This window comes from Lethenteron reissneri, chromosome 16, assembly GCF_015708825.2.
Source record: "Lethenteron reissneri isolate LAM-NWPU_2019-01 chromosome 16, ASM1570882v1, whole genome shotgun sequence".
NCBI lineage: Eukaryota > Metazoa > Chordata > Hyperoartia > Petromyzontiformes > Petromyzontidae > Lethenteron > Lethenteron reissneri.
In genome coordinates, this window is record NC_083794.1 from 2585783 (window position 1) to 2606615 (window position 20833).

Below are 20833 nucleotides of genomic sequence, written 5' to 3' on the forward strand. Positions count from 1 at the left end.
CTTCTGAGCGAGGAGTTAACTATGATTTTTGTTTTATTCTACCAGCTGAGACCCACTGAGCTATACAGCTCTTTATCTGAAGCGACCTGGCCACAAATGATAGCCCCTCGAAGTGGTTGATCATGTGGAAATGTATAGCAGCCAAATACTCTAAACGCATGTTTATAAATGTGGAGAGAAAAACTGGAGGAACCGGATAAAAATCCACACGACCAGGGGAAAACATGCACACTCCAAATATATAGGCGTCAGGATCAGGATCAGGATCGAACCCACAACCTCCTGTATATCAGGCAAGGTAGTTAGCATATTGCCACCGTGGCACCTCAGGTTGAACCAAGTTTGCCAGGGGTATAACGTTTGCAGGCTCAGTCCGGTCACCGATTCATTGTTAAAAAATACCATGTAATTATGGTTTGTAATTTATTCACCTTACTGTGTAATATTTTCAAACTTAAAAGGGTGTAGGCGGGATTTAAACAACCAATCATCGTTCAAAAACGTGCAGGCAAAGACAACCCGTGTCACCGAGCATCCTGCTTTTATTTTCACAAACAAATCGCTGAGTAGATGTCCGCTGGAAAAGTAAAGTCTGTCTCTGCTGTAAGCAACCGCTTGTGCAATTGCTCACGACCGGTTGCAAAGACATACCCACATGATTAGTTTGTTGTCCTTCCCCCGAATATGTATGTATTTTTATACATTGAGTTGTATTCAACTGAGTGGTGCAGCTGATTGCTCAAGGCGTGGACCCGGCGTCACAGAGCTTAGGGGTTAGCACTGTAAGCGAGCACTTGCCAAAGCGAGCACGATAAATCCCACACTGTGCTCATCCACCGCACTGGAGGTCACAGCACTTCTAATTCTTATTTATTTTCTCACAGTCCTCCAGTTTTGAATCCTTTCCGATTGCCTCCTTTTCCCCAATAATTATAATAACCTCGCTCAATTCAAGAAATGTATGAACGCTTATCTGTTGCACCTTGAAGAGGGCAGTTGCCCAGATTCGAACCTAGACCCAAATAAAAATATCCATGCCTCACTGAAATATGTTTTTGAAGAATGAAGAAGACAAATCAATATTACACGGAACAGGGTGTTTATAGGAAAGGTCGGGGAAAATGGGTGGCGATTATAGAAAAAAAAACATGCGTTGTGAATGATATATTTGTAAAAGTTCCACTCAATACACATCACAATATCATTTGGGGCCAGAGTTAGTATGACTTCAAGAGTTCAAACCAGGCATTTTCAGTGGGATTCGCCAACGTAAACAATGACAATTATTTCTGTTGTATTGAACTCAGGATGAATTGTATCATAAAAGGGGGAAAATGCCAGTATGCATACTGTATACATAAACATGAACAATATATTAATCCATGCTATATTGATTGGTGTTCGACATATGCATCCATAACCATTTATAATATTCCTGAATTAACGTTGAAGTGGTTTTGTGGGATATTTATGATTATACAATGATTGTATGGGTTATTTCAAAAGGGAACTGTGGTTGTAGTGGTTTAAGTGCGATTCAAGCAGCCCAAGTTCAATTTCTGATCATGCAAAACACCAGCAACAATTGGTATTTGAATGTGGCCTGTCACCTCCCTTAGATGCACCATGGTGGCGAGATGTTAACTACCTCGCCTGGTATACAGGAGATCGTGGGTTCGATCTCGACCCTGACACCTGTATATTTGGAGTTTGCATGTTCTCCCCGTGGCCGCTTGGATTTTTCTCCAGGTCCTCCGGTTTTCCCTCCACATGTAGAAACATGCGTTAAGAGCATTTGGCTATTATACATTTTCACATAATACGCCACTTCATTGGGCGATCATTTGTGGCCTGATGGCTTCTAAAAAAGAGCTAAATAGCTCAGTTGGCCTTACCTGTTAAAATAAAAAAAAATAGTTTAGTTTAAATAGTTTTAATAGATTGGCCAAGCTTATGATGAGTACTTGGCACTGTGTGTCAACAATTAGAATGGGGGAGACAGGTGCTTACTAACAGACTTTGCACCAATAGCCCATACAATTAAACGTTGAACCTTTAGTGAGTTTATAACCCTCAACTATGCCTGCGCAAGCACGGGTACGGACTTGAGGATGAATCGACCAAATGGACACCCATTGCCAATTAGATTAATTGATTCAAACTATTGAAGAGTGTAAGCATTTTTTGGGAAGGTTGTGAACTAGAATCTTCAATGTGTCGGCAGTAGTCAACCTATGGAAGCACCAGCACCTGCCAAATGCAACAGAATCCCAACATTGGCACAGGAGCAGATCTGAGCCCCACACGATATTTTTTTGCACGTGGCCACATAATCTATAATGGGGGAAAACGGGCATATGGAACGACAGTGCACCGAATTAACACTCGGCCGAGTGTGGAGAGGTGTGGTTATGTTTATTGTTGCCTGGGACTAAAATGAATGAAAAATTTTCCCTACGCATTTTAACCCAATGACCCAGAGAAGCAATGATTTGCTCATTACGGTTTCACTGTTTTGGGTTGAAAAACCATGCAATTGGTCCTGGATTGTGTCTGCAAGTAGAGATAGGTACCTTGGAAATGTAGAGGTGCAGACATTGGCTGAAATTATTGGTAATTTAACATTACACCTCCATTGAGTTATCTTACCAATTGCATTTCTCTAATCTGTCCAAAGAAGGTTTTGAATCAGTGTATGTTACCTGTTCTGCTATGGCATATGGACCAGAAGCATGGGATATTTACAAAAACAAAGTGAACATTACCCCACATATCAGGCTTTCCCTAATGTGAGTCCTCGTATCACATCAGCCTACATCTTTACAAGTCTTATCCATTCAAATGTGAAAAAAGTGTTCTTATCCTGTGTGAGCCTTATGAGTGGTAAACATGTGCCAAGTGACAAAAGAGTAAGGATACAGATCTTAAGTTGAATTATTCAGACAGTGATCTTAATTTTAATGAGCACTCTCCACGTCAAGTGCCATTGTGTAATGTTTGAATTTGCATTTTAGAAGAAACGATTTGAACATGTAATTATTATTGTAGATGTTGTGGGTTTACTCTCCAACAAACCGGTGTGCTGAAATAGTAACGAATTAGCATGTTTTGTTTACGTGACAAACCTTACTAATTGGCTGTGTTGAGTGGTGGCGGGTCAACAACAAATTTATATTTACGCGATCTAACCCAAAAAAACCTCTCTTATAGATAATATTGGTCGCAAAGGCACATGTTAAAATGAACAAATAAGATTGGTAAACGGTGAATCGTGCACGTAGTAGGCCGTGAGAGCTGGAATTTCAGGAAATCTTATCCTACAGGCAGGGCCGGATTAAGATTTTGTAGGCCCCTGGGCTACAGGTATTGTGAGGCCCCCAGTAATATTTTCAAAAGGAAAACAAAGTTAAATAAAAAATAAAATATTTTTTTACAAAGCTAACAACAAATAAAATTCAGCATTCACAAATGAAATAACTTTTCACTTAATCTCTGGAGGCCCTCCAGCTTTCCGAGGCCCCTGGGCTGCAGCCCCTAAAGTCCATGCCTTAATCCGGTCCTGCCTACAGGGCTCTGGTGTAGCCAGGGAACAAAGCAAAGATGTTTCGGACAAGTACCCATAAAGGTGGCTGTCTTTGTGCAGCCACCCTCATGGTGGTGAGATGTTAACGACCTTGCCTGGTATACAGGAGGGCATAGATTCAATCCTGACCCTGGTCGTATTAATTTTCCTCAGGGTTCTACCGTTTTCCCTCCACATTTCGATTCGACATACATTTGGCTTCTATAGATGTACACGTTAAAAAACAATTTCGTTGGGCTATTATGTGTTGCCAAGTTGCTTCTGAAAATGAGCTGTATAGCTCAGTGGGCCTTACCTGCCAAAAATAAAACATAGTTCAGCTTATAGTTTTAGCGTTACTAATGATGTGTGCCACCATCCTTTGTCTTTTGTTGCTGCTGGTGTGCTCATGCACCACGGATCTCCCGTGTAAAATGAGCCTGGCAACTGGCTAAACGGGATCATCCGTGTAACAAATCAAAATAAACTCAACGAATATCCTGCGCCCCTCCATTGCTCTCGGGTGAAAGGTGACGTCAGCTGAAGCCCGGTGACACTCTGAACAGATGAGGAGGCAGCTTTGGCCGACTGTCATTGTCGGCATTCCCACAAGGCAACCTAGTTATATGCGATTCAGCAACAATGCAGCTAACAACTTATGGACATATTGGTGGTACAAAGGTGCAGCATAAAACACACACCGGTCCTCGTAAAAGTCTGAAAAAAAAAATTCAATTGACATTCGTCTTCCGACTGCGTTGACATCACGAGAACCACTGCCACCGCTCAAGATTTTCGGACTGGGGTTGTGAATCGCGGGGGGGAAAAAAATTGCGAAAATTTTCCTTTTTTATATATATACCGTGCACCACCGGTGTACTGCCAATATGTTCATATGCAGGTGATGTATAACAGAACTTTTTTTGACACGTTCTCATTGGCGACTCTTGTCCAAAAGCCCTAGCGTTGGATGTGAATCACGTCCTGTTCACAATAGGTGATCAAAACAATACGTGGCTTGAAATAGGATTTGATGAAATGGTGCAATTTATTTTTGACAGATTCCACTTGAAATGCAATGTTCCAATACAGTTGCCCGGAAGAACTCTCTGCCTTGCATCTCAAATCACTAGTTCACGACACACTTTCATTGTCACTCGAAAATTGCTTTCACTGCAAGTGATTACACTATGTAACACGATTTTTGTTCCTGGGTAGTAAGTGTATTTCTTAATTGCCTATGCCTAAAAAGTATAGAAAATGGCTATTATTCCCCACAAACTTTGCTTTTGTGACCAGGACAGTGATATTTAGAAATGTATCTATTTTTTATGAGAAAACGGGTGAATATGTGTCTTTTCGTTCACAATAAGTCAGAAAAAAACAACATACGAATCAAAATTAACGTGTATTTATACTAAAGTAATACAAAAATGACTAAAAAATATTTATAAGTGAGTAGTTTTGACTTAAAACTTTAGTGACCGCAGGAATTCATATTCTATGATTCTTTCGGAAAAGTCACGTAGATAAAAAAATAAAAATAAAATAAAGTGAATAAAAAATTATGGAAATATCACGACTTTTCAATCGCATTTATACTAAAGTAAAAAAAATTACAACAGCTTGCCCTCAGAGGCTAACCTCTCTGTTCCTGATGACAACCGCTTGTGTTGCGATCGAAACGTCGTGATATTTTTTTTTTATTTTTAGTCACTTTATTTTAAATATTATTTTATTATTATTATTATTTCTTCTATCTACGTGACTTTACCGAAAGAACCATAGAATAAGTGAGTAGTTTTTCGAGATTTAAGATTAACCTGTAAGTCACTTTCACGAATCAGCCCCCAAATGTCATCTCCCATCATGTTATCGTTATACTGTCCTTGGTAGCGGCGTTCAAAGTCCAGTATATTCTGGTGGAAGCGCTCGCTTTGCTCCTCCGAGTATGCTCCCATGTTCTCCTTGAATTTATCAAGATGAATATCAAGGATATGGACTTTGAGGGACATCCTACAGCTCTTTGTGCCGTAGTTCTTCACCAGATTCTCAAAAAGCTCCACATAGTTTTCGACCTTGTGATTGCCAAGGAAGCCATGAACTACTGCGACAAAGCTGTTCCAAGCCACTTTCTCCTTACGAGTGAGCTTCTTGGGAAATGCATTGCACTCCAGGATCTTGTTTATCTGTGGTCCGACGAAGACACCGGCTTTCACCTTTGCCTCAGACAGCTTAGAGAAGAAGTCTTGAAAGCACTTGTAGGCTGCCGACTCCTTATCTACAGCTCTGATAAATTGTTTCATAAGGCCCAATTTGACATGCAGTGGTGGCATCAGCACATTCAGGTGGGGTTCCACCATTGGCTGCCACTTGACGTTGTTCCTCCCCACAGAGAACTCGGTCCGCTGTGGCCAGTCCCGCCTCTGGTAGTGCGCCTTGGTGTCTAAGTCTTTTGTAATATTTTTTTTACTTTAGTATAAATAAATGTTAATTTTTATTCATATGTTGGTTTTTTCTGACTTTATGTGAACGAAAAGACACAAATTCGTCAGTTTTCTCATTTAAGATAGGTACATTTCAAAATATCACTGTCCTGGTCACAAAAGCAAGGTTTTTGGGGAATAATAGCCATTTTTCTTCTTGGTTCTTTCGGTAAAGTCACGTAGAAGGGAAGTAATAAAATAATAAAAATAAAACATAATAAAATAAAATAATTCTCACGACGTTTCGGCTACAACGCAAGCAGCCGTCTTCAGGTGAAGAATGAGACACTGCCAAGCTAGGAGCTTATATATAAGCTGGGTTGGAGGTGGAAGAAGAGCACCTTAACAAAAAGAATTTGCATATCAAGAGGAATTTAGCATATTCATGGAAAATGCGTAGGAGGTGGGCGGGGGGGTTTCAAAGTCATATTATGCCCATGCATTATGCAGGATCAGCAGCACCAAGGGAGGGTGCAGGGAGTAGCATTAACAAAGGAAAGGAATGTTAATAGTATGTAGCTGCAGTTACTAAACAACCACGTAGAAAACTAAAGTATAAACTACATATAAAACTAAAGTATAAACTGCATAGCATCATCAGTATACTTACTATACTCTACAATAAGCTGAGTTACTAACAGCAAGTAATACATTACAATTCTACGTCGTAAAAATTATATAATATGCTTCCATCTAAACTTTATTCTCTTACATCACACGAGCATACACCGTACTATATACTGCCATAGATAAACCCAACATTAAATTATATTCTGTATTGCTATAAACCAACCTATACCTTATACATTTTAATATAACACTATGTATTATTCTACCCACCCTAATGTGTATCACACTGCTATATGTTTACTATACAATTACGATACTATATATTACTTTGTACATTGTATTAAGCATATAAATGTTATACTATTTGTTATTATACACTGTACCATTGACCGTCGTGTCAATGGGTGAGTCGTGGGGGGAAAACTTTCAGCGGAGCAAAGAATCCATTCCCTGCGGAGAATTCAATGCCAGTGAGTGGAACGTGGTCTGAAAGTCACCGTAAACGTGAACACAATCAGTTAAGATCCGACATGGTTTATTACGTCCTTCCAATGATTGCTAAGCCAAAATCCATCTTCTCGGTTGAAATTGTCTCTGTGTTTGTATATGTGGATCGCCTCATGAACGAATCTCTCATGATAGCCAGATGGCTTGCAGAGAACCTCTGTCTTGGAGAAGTCAATGTCATGTGAGCCCACTGAGTTGTAACAGTGATCTGCCATGGCTGAGGTGTTTGTCCTACCGTGTTTCCATTTTCTGTACTTTTGAGGCATAAGCAATTAGGAAATAACACTTACTACCCAGGAGCAAATAATAAAAATTGTTACACTGTTATTTATCTGTGGGAACATATGGAAGTCTGGTGAGGATGGGTTTTATTACAATAGGTTTTACCCTTTATGCAATATTTCTTCATCATTTTGATACTGGCAAAAAGTTCCCATAGATATAATTGCTCAGCCCCAAGCTATTGATACTTTGATACTTGCATTGGTGACTCAATGAACCTTTCAATGAACCAACTAAATAACCATACATACATAGCTAATGTGACCATGGAGAAGAGTGCTTGCATTTCGTCTCGTTATGAGCTTGACTTTAGAGTTTTATCTTTGTCCTTGAACTCACAACTGTTAGCTTAGTGAAAATATATGTGCATGATATTCTATAAGCATTAAATTGCTTAACTGCGTAATGTGATGAATTTGTTCTGAGGTGATTATTTATTTATCCAGTAAAATGAGAACATATGTTTTTACCCCGAAGTAACCCGTGTTCTGCCACCGGATGCAAAAAGTAGTTTGTATTACCTCACGGAACATTAGCACACTCCTATGATCTTCAAAATCCTTGAGCTTAGAGACAAAGCCAAAGCACATGTAAATAATCATGTATTACATAATTTGGACACCATTGCCATGATACTTGATAGTCATTGAATTTTTAAATAGATTTAAATATATATTTACGTCAGAATAGTGAAGAGATGATTTGCAGATGTTAAATCACGTTTATTAAAACAGTATATGAGAGCTCAATTGAGATTTTCTTTTCCATAAATTTGTAGACGACATATACTGTACAATCTTAATTTGAAATTTTCATGACTGCAGGAATCCATACTCTTTGATTCTTTCGGTATAGTCACGTAGGTCGCAAAATTGTTAAATTAAAACATATATATCACAACGTTTCGATCGCAACACAAGCGGTCGTCCTCAGGCGGAAAACATAATACAGCAGTGGAACTGCTGAACCAGCGAGAGAGCTGTTGCAACAAGAGGTTATTTACGTGGCGATGGGCAAGCAAGCGGGGTCTGAGCTGGAAAGGAACTCACTGGCGCGACCACCGTTGCGGTGGTTCTCTTGCCTGGACGCGCTTGCCTCACAGCGCAGTTGGCAGCGCCGCAGCTTGTGTTACACATAGACATGACATTAACTTGCTAATCCCCCTAATCTCCCTCCCTAATATCTCCCATCAACATAGTGCTAATCTCCCATTAACATAGACAAACAGTCTGTTTGTCTCTTTGTGTGTCTCTGTGTGTGTGTCTCTATCTGCGTCTCCGTGTCTATGTTTTGCCTCTCTCTCTCAAATTTAGCAATCTTTGGAAGAATGTAATCAACCAGGTAGGGTGTTGACTGTTGTGTTAGCCGACTCTCTGTGTTGTATTGCATTATATTTATAAGTTTACTATGTTTGTTTTCTCATTCATTCTTACCTGATGATGATTGCTTGTGTTGTAATCGAAACGTCGTATTCTATTATTATTTAATTAATTTTCTTTCTATGTGACTTTACCGAAAGAACCAAAGAGTATTTCCTGCAGTCACGAAAGCTTCAAATCTAATCTTAATTTCTATTCACACAATGTTTGTAGGCAATCACAACCACATAATTGCTTGACAACAGAAATTATGTTGAGATAAGTTGTATTATTTCATCTAACTGCTTGTAGAATAACTGCTATATGAATTCAAATACAATTTTTTTTTATTAAAGCAGATATCTACTCTACAATGCAGGAATTTAATAAAAAAAAAGAGTTGGGCTCTGTTGTAAAGCAATATTAAAAGCCATCTAAGTTCAGAATTAAATGCCATCTTAGTGATAACCTTAAGCGCTTTGCGAGCATAAAATGTGTCACAGTGGCGAGATATTAACTTCCTCCTCTGGTATGCGGTAGTTTGTGGGTTCGATTCCGATCCTGACGCCTGTAAATTTGGAGTTTGCATGTCTCTCTCCCCATGGTCGTATGGATTTTCCTCCGGATTCCTCCGGTTTCTCCCTCCACATTTAGAATCAACATGCGTTTAGAGTATATGGCTGCTATAAATTTCCACGTGATAAATCACTTTATTAATCTATCATCTGTGACCAGGTCGTTTCTGAAAAAGATCTATATAGCTCAGTGGGCCTTACCTGGTAAAATAAAAATAAATAGCTTAGTTTAAGAATCAAGCAAGTTAGAAAAGTCACAAACAGTATAAAAAATACACGTATTGTGTCGTGAGATTTTTTTACGTTAAGAAAATTGCATTGCCTTTTGGTGCATAATGCAGGCAACGCTTAATATACATACGAGGCTATTTTTTGTACACTAAGCTCTTTTGCATTCTAACTTTCAGATATTCCCAGAACTTTCACAGCACTTAAATGCCTGGCAAAGGTCCATCCCCAGAACTCTTACTATCAAACTCCTAGGTGTTTGGTATTGATCGAGGGGCTTTGTTTGTAAAGCATGTTCGATTATAGCCCAAAACGCCCCTGCATTCCCTTAGCCTGCTGTGCCATGCCAACTCGGTGTGCTGATATGAGCACAATGCGTCTCCTTTGTAATGCCCACGTTGTTAGTCGTCTGGGCTAATGTGCTCTGGTGTTGTTGAACAGCTACGAACAAGAGTTCTTATGAAACTGCAGCACGTGCAAAACGATGTAACGCCATATCACTGACCCTTGCAGCTCTACCGGGGAATCAACGGCTGAAAACTCAATTGTCGGAATGTCAAGTACGCATCTCTTTCACGAGATGGTGAAAGTAACGGTGTGCATCCGTGTAATATATTTTCTCACGCCACTGCCGTCAGAAAAGCCTCAACTGCAGGGAGCTCTAAGGAGTCCCACAATAGGGTATTTGGCCTTCTCTCCCACACTGGCCAGACATCGTGGAAGAGGTGGGTGTACACAAACTTTACTCCACATCTTGCTTTTGTTTTTTTATATTTTAAACAACCGTAGATATAGTATGTGTGTATATAAATATTATCATAATTGTTTAGATTTTTTAAATGGTATATGTTGAGTATTAATGTGATGGTGCTCTGAGGGACATATTTGTGCTAGAAACGTACCATATATGTAAACTAAGTGAAATTGACTTGACAACAAACAAGACCTGTTAAATGACTGTGGGGTAACCATTTGTAAAATAGGTACTTTATTGACCAACAGTCTTTAACACCGCACTGCACTCTCCTTTCCACTTTGTTATTTACGCAGGAGCCCCGTGCTCACGTCACGCGCCCTCACGTCTCCTCTCCCTCCCTGGAACTTTCTAAGATCTCGTCGATCCGCCGCCCTCTTCCACCAATCTCCTCTTCACCTCTCTCCTCAACCTGAACCATCTTCATTTTCCCATCATTCCGCTCCCGATTTCTCCTTTTGCGAATCCCTGGCCAATTCTGTGGCCCTTTACTCATCGGAGTGGCTGACAAAGTTGCAAATCGAGGCTCTCAGCCTTTGCGTGCTGCCAGCACGGACCCATGATTTGCCTCGTGTCTCCATGGTTGAAAACTTCTCCTTTGGGCTTCTTCCGGTTGATTTATAATGAGTGTGGTGCACCCTTTGATATCCATTACAAAATTACGGGATACTGTTGGTGGACAGAAACAAGGTGACTTACAAAACGTGCCCACTTTTTCAACTGCTGTGCCACGAGATCGAACCGGAAACTTCTGGATTCCTAGTCCACTGTGCGAATTATTACCCCACGACAGTGGCATCTCTATCCTGACTTAAAGGCCCAACCATACATTAGCATAATTTGTAAAAAAGCTTTTTTGTTTGTTACAAGTTTACATCAGTAGAAATGAATGTAACACTTGAGGCACTCGTGCACAAAGCCTAAAGCTAGCTTGCTTCATAGTGGATTCCATGTTGCCATGTGCTCATGAATGTTAAGAATTTTAAAAATCATAACAAGTCGTCAGATTCTGGAGCCTGTGCAGTAAACGCCAAAATTCCCCCAAATTAATAATTGTCCATAATCCGAAAAGGTCAATATCCGGATGGAAAGTACACGTTTCTGATGAGATGCCCTGTATTCTATTGCTGTTTGGTTAAATCGATGAAGGTCGTTTGACAGACAAGCATCCCTGTCTGTTATGAAATGCATTCAGACCTGGAGCTTTTTCAGAAGCGACCTGGCCACAAATGATAGCTCAACTAAGTGGCTTATCACGTGGACATTTGTAGCAGCAACATACTCTAAACGCACGGAGAAAAATTCACATGACCATGGGGAGAGGGACAGGCAAACTCCAAATAAACAGGCGTCAAGGTCGGGATCGAACTCATGACTTCCTGTAAACTAAGCAAAGTAATGAACATCTCACCACCAGGGCACTCAGCGGTGGCGAGATGTCTTCTCGCTGAGCGTGTCAGACACCGATGGGCATCCAGGGCAAAGGTGAACCTCGGCATTGGTGATGATGGGTGCCGCAGTGGCTAGGATATTTTAACTACCTCGCCTGATGTACAGAAGGTCGTGGGTTCGAACCCGACCCTGATGCCAGCTGAATATTTGGAGTTTGAATATCTCTCTCCCCCCGTGGTCATGTGGATTTTTCTCCAGTTCCTCCGGTTTTTCCCTCCACAATTATAAACGTGCCTTTAGAGTACTTGCCTGCTATACATTTTTCCACGTGATAAGCCACTTCTTTCAGCTATCATATATGGCCAGGTCATTTAAACAAAAAGAGCTACTCAGCGCAGTGGGGTCTTATCAAGTAAAAAAATGAGTTTTGTTTAGTATGTCCTCTCTGAAGTGAATGACGAGTATCCGTCACAGGCACCACTGGACGAAGGCATCCAGCATCGGGCTCCATGACGCTGTTGTCATGCTGGAGCACCAAATGTATCAGATTTCTCCAGGATGAATAAAGATTCTTGAGTCTGTGTCTGTCGAGCTGTTGAGATTCGCCTTTTAATTTCTGCCTCGCCGCTTACAGCTTACTACCTCTGATCATTTACCTTGATAATTTTATATGAACCCCTAGCAATGACATGCTCCACCACTGCCATACACAACTAAGTGGTGCTGACATCACCATGGTGTTTATGTCAAGCCAGTGCAATACTCCCTCCAAGGCCACGCAGGGTGACGAAAGCTTGATTGGAGCAGGTCATAGGACACATCTGGGGTGTTATGATTTAGCAAACAGGAGTGTCTGAAATCCACAACAATAAAGCACCCAACGCTTCTATTTAGGAGCAGTTACATTATTTTGCAGAATTCTAGATTTTAAGCTTTCGTGACTGCAAGGATTCATATTCTTAGTTCTTTCGGTAAAGTGACGTAGGTAAAAAATGAAATTAAAATTAATAAAAAATAAAATAAAAATCACGACGTTTCGGAGGCAACACAAGTCTCCGTCATCAGGTGGGACCGTCACAGCCAGATTTGCTGTATCAAGTGAGGCAGGAATTCAAGATGTAAGCCCTTAAATACAAGTTGAGGGGGGAGGAGAGGGCGGGGGAGCTTATCAGAATGTGGTAGCCAATGAATGGAACGTATCGGGACGGGGGGGGCGGGGCTAAAAGAAGGCACGGAGTGATCGTAGGCGACGTGGACGTGTTTGTGCGCAAGTAACTATTGTTGCATATGCTAACGTATTGGACGAGGAAGGGGGGGGGAGCCTAAAAGAGAGCGTGTTGGTACACATGATAGAAAAGAACGAAAATGCCCATGTTTATTCCAGTGTTGGCTGACAATAAAGAGAGTACTGTTAAACACTGGGGATGTTAACACTCGGTAAAGTAAAATAGTGCCTGTAAGATAAAATGGTTCAAAAATGTGTAGTTAAATCTTTTTTACATGGTTAATAACATCTTCTTCTTGGTTCTTTCGGTAAAGTCACGTAGAAGGGAAGTAATAAAATAATAAAACATAATAAAATTATTCTCACGACGTTTCGGCCACAACGCAAGCAGCCGTCCTCAGGTGAAAACCAGGTCCGTCGAGGCGACAGAGTCTGAATGAAACATCACACGAGCTTGGAGCATATATATAAGCTGGGCGCCTTGACAAAAGAATTTGCATATCAAGAGGAATTTAGCATATTTATGGGAAATGCAGGAATGTGATTAGTACTACATATGCATGTGCATTATGCAGGATTAACAGCATCAAAGGGAGCTGCAGTTGCTGTTGCTGCTGCAGTTGCTGCTGCTGCTGCAGTTGCTGCTACTGCAGTTGCTGATGCTGCTGCAGTTGCTGCTGCTGCAGTTGCTGCTGCTGCAGTTGCTGCTGCTGCAGTTTCTGCTGCTGCTGCAGTTTCTGCTGCTGCTGCTGCAGTTGCTGCTGCTGCAGTTGCTGCCTTATCCATTTTAATATAACACTATGTATTATTCTACCCACCCTAATGTGTATCACACTGCTATATATTTACTATACAATTACGACACCATACATTACTCTGCACACTGCACCATGCCAGTGAGTGCAGTGTGCAGAGTAATGTATGGTGTCGTAATTGTATAGTAAATATATAGCAGTGTGATACACATTAGGGTGGGTAGAATAATACATAGTGTTATATTAAAATGGATAAGGCAGCAACTGCAGCAGCAGCAACTGCAGCAGCAGCAGCAGCAGAAACTGCAGCAGCAGCAGAAACTGCAGCAGCAGCAACTGCAGCAGCAGCAACTGCAGCAGCAGCAGCAACTGCAGCAGCAGCAGCAACTGCAGCAGCAGCAACTGCAGCAGCATCAGCAACTGCAGTAGCAGCAGCAACTGCAGCAGCAGCAGCAACTGCAGCAGCAGCAGCAACTGCAGCTCCCTTTGATGCTGTTAATCCTGCATAATGCACATGCATATGTAGTACTAATCACATTCCTGCATTTCCCATAAATATGCTAAATTCCTCTTGATATGCAAATTCTTTTGTCAAGGCGCCCAGCTTATATATATGCTCCAAGCTCGTGTGCTGTTTCATTCAGACTCTGTCGCCTCGACGGACCTGGTTTTCACCTGAGGACGGCTGCTTGCGTTGTGGCCGAAACGTCGTGAGAATAATTTTATTATGTTTTATTTTTATTATTTTATTACTTCCCTTCTACGTGACTTTACCGAAAGAACCAAGAAGATGAATCCCTGCAGTCACGAAAGCTTTAAATCGAAATAATAACATCTTTCCAATGATTACTAAGTTTGTACCCATCATCACGGTCGGAATTATGTCGGTGTTTGTATATCTGAATGGCTTCGTGTACAAACCTTTGATGGTAGCCAGAGGGTTTGCAGAGCACCTTAGTCTCGGAAAAAACAATATCATGAGAGCCCAACGCGTTGTAGCAATGATCGGCAACGGCGGAAGACTCAATTTTGCCGTGTTTCAAATCCGACTTGTGCTCACGGACACGATCAGAGACATGACGTTTCGTTTCCCCAATGTAACAGTCACCACAGCTGCAACTCAGTTTATAGACTCCAGGATATTGCAAGTCAGGGATGACATCCTTCACAGATGGAATTAGATCACAGATTTTATGTACTGTACTGAATCGGACTTGGATCTTATGTTTGTTTAGAATTTTGGAGATCTTTTTGGTAACGCCTGCTATGTATGGCAACGTGATAGTTTTGATCGGAGTTTCAATTGGTTGTTTCTGTATGGTGGGAGAAACAGCTTGGCGGATGGTGCGTTCAGAATATCCGTTCATCCTGAGGGCCCGATGTACAGAAACAACCAATTGAAACTCCGATCAAAACTATCACGTTGCCATACATAGCAGGCGTGACCAAAAAGATCTCCAAAATTCTAAACAAACATAAGATCCAAGTCCGATTCAGTACAGTACATAAAATCCGTGATCTAATTCCATCTGTGAAGGATGTCATCCCTGACTCGCAATACCCTGGAGTCTATAAACTGAGTTGCAGCTGTGGTGACTGTTACATTGGGGAAACGAAACGTCATGTCTCTGATCGTGTCCACGAGCACAAGTCGGATTTGAAACACAGCAAATTAAGTCTTCCGCCGTTGCCGATCATTGCTACAACGCGGTGGGCTCTCATGATATTGTTTTTTCCGAGACTAAGGTGCTCTGCAAACCCTCTGGCTACCATCAAAGGTTTGTACACGAAGCCATTCAGATATACAAACACCGACATAATTTCAACCGTGATGATGGGTACAAACTTAGTAATCATTGAAAAGATGTTATTAACCATGTAAAAAAAGATTTAACTACACATTTATGGACCATTTTATCTTACAGGCACTATTTTACTTTACCGAGTGTTAACATCCCCAGTGTTTAACAGTACTCTCTTTATTGTCAGCCAACACTGGTATAAACATGGGCATTTTCGTTCTTTTCTATCATGTGTACCAACACGCTCTCTTTTAGGCTCCCCCCCCCCTTCCTCGTCCAATACGTTAGCATATGCAACAATAGTTACTTGCGCACAAACACGTCCACGTCGCCTACGATCACTCCGTGCCTTCTTTTAGCCCCGCCCCCCCCCGTCCCGATACGTTCCATTCATTGGCTACCACATTCTGATAAGCTCCCCCCCCCTCTCCTCCCCCCTCAACTTGTATTTAAGGGCTTACATCTTGAATTCCTGCCTCACTTGATACAGCAAATCTGGCTGTGACGGTCCCACCTGATGACAGAGACTTGTGTTGCCTCCGAAACGTCGTGATTTTTATTTTATTTTTTATTAATTTTAATTTCATTTTTTACCTACGTCACTTTACCGAAAGAACTAAGAATATTTTGCAGAATACCAGTTCCGAAGGAATTGCAATGGTGTCCAGTGAAAATACACATATTGCATACTCTTAATGCGTGTTGCTGAGCACTCTCCTGAAATGATTACACAACACATTCCATTGCAAGCCCTGCCAGTCCCACCAACCAATTTTTCTCGTGCTAGGGACACAAACCAAGTCGTAATATGTGTAAAAAAAACATTTACGAAAATATAACTACACTAAGAATGTATGTTAAAGTACCAAGATAAATATTCTAGAGATGAGGATACACACTTTCATCAACGTTATTCACAGTAACATTAGGAAGATGTTTCCCAAATATTGGAGTGGAAAAATCAAGGCATGAGTATGAATGGAGACTATATTAACCATCTCAGATTCTCTCAGTAAGGTAATAATAACAAACATGGAACATGCAAGAAAAACTGAATAAAGAAAGCTGCAAAATTACGGCCAGTATTTATTTAATGATCTGTAATAACCCTGACACTGCATTCGAGTCACTGTAATTTAAATCTTTATTGCAAAGTTTCCAAATTTAATTCAATCATAACTTATAGCCACTGCATGTCAAACTTTCATTCAACCAATAATTTCAATATTTTAGGACATGTATTTTGTATTAACGCTGGTGGTTGGGTAGCAGAGCGAACAGCTCGCAATTAGAAGAGTTCAAACCCTGGTTGGGGGTTAACTCAGCCCATCGTCCTTCTGTGGTCAATTAAAAAATAGTATAATTTCAAAGAGACGTCAACAGTGGTTATCCGATGGATATACTCTCCCCTGTGATAGAAAAGTGGAATTTCCATCACTGGCTTAGGGCTGTAGTTAGGAGATGAGCAATGTCTCGATGCTGATTAGAGCAGGAAATCACTTGACCTTCATTAATGTGAAGACTTTTTTTCCTGCTTTTCATAAACGGATTGCCTTGAGCAACTTTAATCATCAAATACTCATTGTATACTAAACTCAGTCTATAAACATAGATTGCTCTATACTTTGTATATAACACAGGTCAATACATCTCTCATGTGCGAAATTATTTCTCACACAAGACAGCGATCATGCCTTCCATTTATCTCCAACCATGATATTACTCACGTGGATATATTTTGTATAAATATACCTTACTAGAGGTACAAACATAAAACAAGTGTGGACTTATTTTTGGCCACATGATTGTAAGATAAAAAAAAATGAAAGACTTATTTGGTTGTATTCATGGCTCTGCTAATGAAATGTCCCATGAAAAGAAAGTGACAGTCCAAGGGAAAGGCTTTCAGAATCTTCCCACTCATATCTGCCACCAATGAATGCATTAGCGATATTATGTATTGTAGATTTTAAACTGTGTTGTCATTAAGACTCTTCACGAGCATGCACAGGACGCACACCGCACATTTTAAAGAGGATATTGAACGTGTAGAGGAATATTGTGAGTAACCATAAGGGGGTGAACAGAAGGAGGTGCGAGCGGGTTGGGAGTCAAGGATGACGTAATGTCACGGGTGGTGTAAGAGGTACCTTCGGGAACAAAGGCGGGTCCCAGCTGGTCGGAGGATCTGCCCGAGGGGTTCTAAAGGGGGACCTCGTGATGGAGGCGGGGTCGTTGTGGGGAGCCAGAGTAAAGATCGGTTGCAGGGAGTTTCTCCCTCCTCTTCGCGGAGCGGTGTTGGCTGAACCCCCGCTCCAGGCAGACGAGTGGGAGAGCCAAGGGGATAGCCGAGGGTAGGGTCCCGAGTATTCAGTAAGGGTCGACTAGGAGAGGGTCTCTCTCTCCTCATGGTGGAAGCGGTGTTGGCTGAACCCCCGCTCCGGTAGACGATTGAGAGAGCCCCAAAGGACAGCCGAGGGCAGGACCCAAATAGTATTCAGTGTCCGGGGTAAAGGACCGAGATAGAGAGAACCTACCACTGGTGTGAGCGTAGAGTATCGAGTGTAACAGTGGTTTAATAAACAGCAACAGCCCCAATAGTATTCCTCGTCTCCGCGTGGTTCTACTGCACAACACACGTAAAAATATGAGCTGCACTTGAGAATGCATATTGTCAGCGCTTTTAAAATGGAAACTTAAGGGGTGACTTTGAAATGTGGCAAAGTGTTTACGTAGGTACATGGAAAAGATAGTCATGCTAAAGCATCTGCAAATTGTATACTGTCCAGTTTATATACAATTGTTCCTGTATAATAAGTGTAAAGGGGTGTATAAGGAGATCTTAACTTGTCTTACTATGAAGAGATAGGTATTTATTTACATTATAATTTTCATCATCATCTCTAATTTGACCAGTGCTTAATGAAAGTATATTTATATGGTCCAAATTTGCCAAATTCAAATAATTATTACAAATTACTCAATTGAAATTAGACATAGCAATCATTGCCTCTTACTGACAGACCAAAGCCCCCTTGAAAGCTGGTGCTGAGTCACCTTTTGTGCTGGATTTAGGGGTCCCCTAAGCTCCAATTAAGGGACCCCCTTGGCCAAAAACTTAACTGCGCTCTGAGACGTTCCTTTATATTATGGACGCAACATTAATGCAGAGTCATTTATTACACAAGTGTGGTTATTATATTCATAGTGTTGTCTCCTAAAGATACATGTTTTCAGTCATTTCTTGACGTAACTTTTTTCCATTTCCATCTTTTGAGAGAGGCATATACCAGCGTAGTATCCAGAGTAAGATGGCCCCTCAGAACAGGAGCATTGCCCATCAGGTCTGCTCATCTACTTCTCGAATTTATGGCGTAAACATTGTGGGAAGGGCATCATGGCGGTCATAATCAAACATTTCCTGGCCACCATCAAACGGCTTTTCACCGAGGGGGGGGGGGGAGCAGGGAGTCCCTTCGACGAAGCTGCCTCCGGTATATTGTTTCATGTGCGGGGTCCTGCCCTCGAGGCCTCAAGTTAGGCAGCCGTGCTGCCCCTGGAACCTCCCTTTGATGCAATGATTGACTCTGTTATCCCCCCATTCGAGCCCATGGGCTTGGGCAACCTGGGAGGCAGTTTTCCTTGTGCCCATCACCTTTTGCTATAAGGGTGGCGGATTTACAAGCCCGTGCGTTGTGGTTGAACCTCCTCAACCTGATCGTGAAAAAGTAAAAAAAAACCAGACGGATATTTTGCAGACCCAGGCAGCCTTTACAACCAGTATTATATAAACAAATATGTCATGTCATACCGTGGTGGCAGTGGCACACAAGCACAAATAAGCAGTGGCACACAAGCACAAATAACAGAAAAACCCAATGCATTTAGCAATAACCCAGTCCCAAAAGGAAGATATATACACGTATATATTCAGTTGCCTCTGGTACATTGTTTCATGTCACTGGCCTGATGTATGTACAATTCCCGCCACTGACAAGGGGATGCTTGAGGTTCCTGGAGTGCCCAGCACCCTCAGATATTACCTTTTAGTGACTTTCCTAGATGTATGATGCGAAAGTTCAACATACATATATACATAGACACAACAAATACACTGCCTTAAAAAAGTTCTTATCTGCTTTTAGCAAAGGTGTTCATTTATTCATTCATTCAAAGTTAATTAAATGCACAATTCACGAATACAACATGTGCACTCTATCACTGGATATCAATGTAACAGATAATATTCCACATTGTTGGCGACAATTGATTTCATTACTGCATTGAAACATGTTTTAAGTGCTCTTTCAGCTATGCTTTTTTTGCAATGGACAATCACCCAGAGGGTTCCTCACATTCAGTCCATGATTAGATTCACATCCCGAATTAACAGGTGCATCCATCAGCGATGGCTCCACCAATGATGAGCCAAGTGTTCACATGTTGTCTCGGATTCAGCAATGATCATCAATAGCCATGGATGGTGACGTGGACCAACAAAAGTGTGTTTGCCACTTGCAGAGGTTCTCAGGTCAAACCCAGCGGCCACTCTGGTAAATTCCGTGGGTGGGTGTTAACCATAAAACACATGCCATCTCCTTCACAGTCTACGTCAATGATCTGGTGACATTATAAAAGGAGTAGGCCAGGTGTGCCATGGTCCAGATTTAATCAGTTACTTCCAATTACTTAATTGGGAAGCCAAATGGTAACATCGACCCCCCCCCCCCCCACTTGCTGTTTTGTTGTCCTTGCGCTACACAGGGACAGCTGTGACATCGGGTCCCCTGCTACTGGGCACCTCTAAATGTAGTGTGTGGGAGGCCCAGAGTAAAAATTAAGCGATAATGATATTTCACCATTTCTCACACCTCCGATTAGCATGGTTGTCTATGATTGAATTTCAGGATATCTGGTGTTGTTAAACTGGATACAACTATTTTCGCAAATTCATTTTCAACCTCTTGATCAAAAGTAAAATGACTTTGTACATAATTATAATCGCATACGAGATAGAGACAAACCGAATGATGTTAGGTCTAATCCATGTGTTGGCAAAAATGCTTTTTCCACAAAGTTTTGCTATTTTCTGATAAAATGAAGAATTTCCAATTAAAGTCAGCAAAAAGGTGCTTTCTATTTGCACATAATTCAGGCCCACTGATAAAAGTAGACATAATGACAGGCCAAACTAATACCCCCAATAATTTCTGAATGTGCTGATTTACAGCATTTTGACTAAAATAAACACAGAATGGGTGGACTGAATCAGAATGAGATCAACTTATATAAACACAGATGAAGAGGTCAACTCTGTCGTTAAGAAATGGGTTTTTG

The 20833-nt window shown here is 41.2% G+C and overlaps 1 protein-coding gene across 1 annotated transcript in view; it reads right to left on the reverse strand.

The window, feature by feature from the left end:
- GLRB (glycine receptor beta) overlaps positions 1–20833 on the reverse strand; it is a 186260-nt gene that overhangs the window by 7294 nt on the left and 158133 nt on the right. The gene's annotated exons all lie outside the window — the stretch shown is intronic.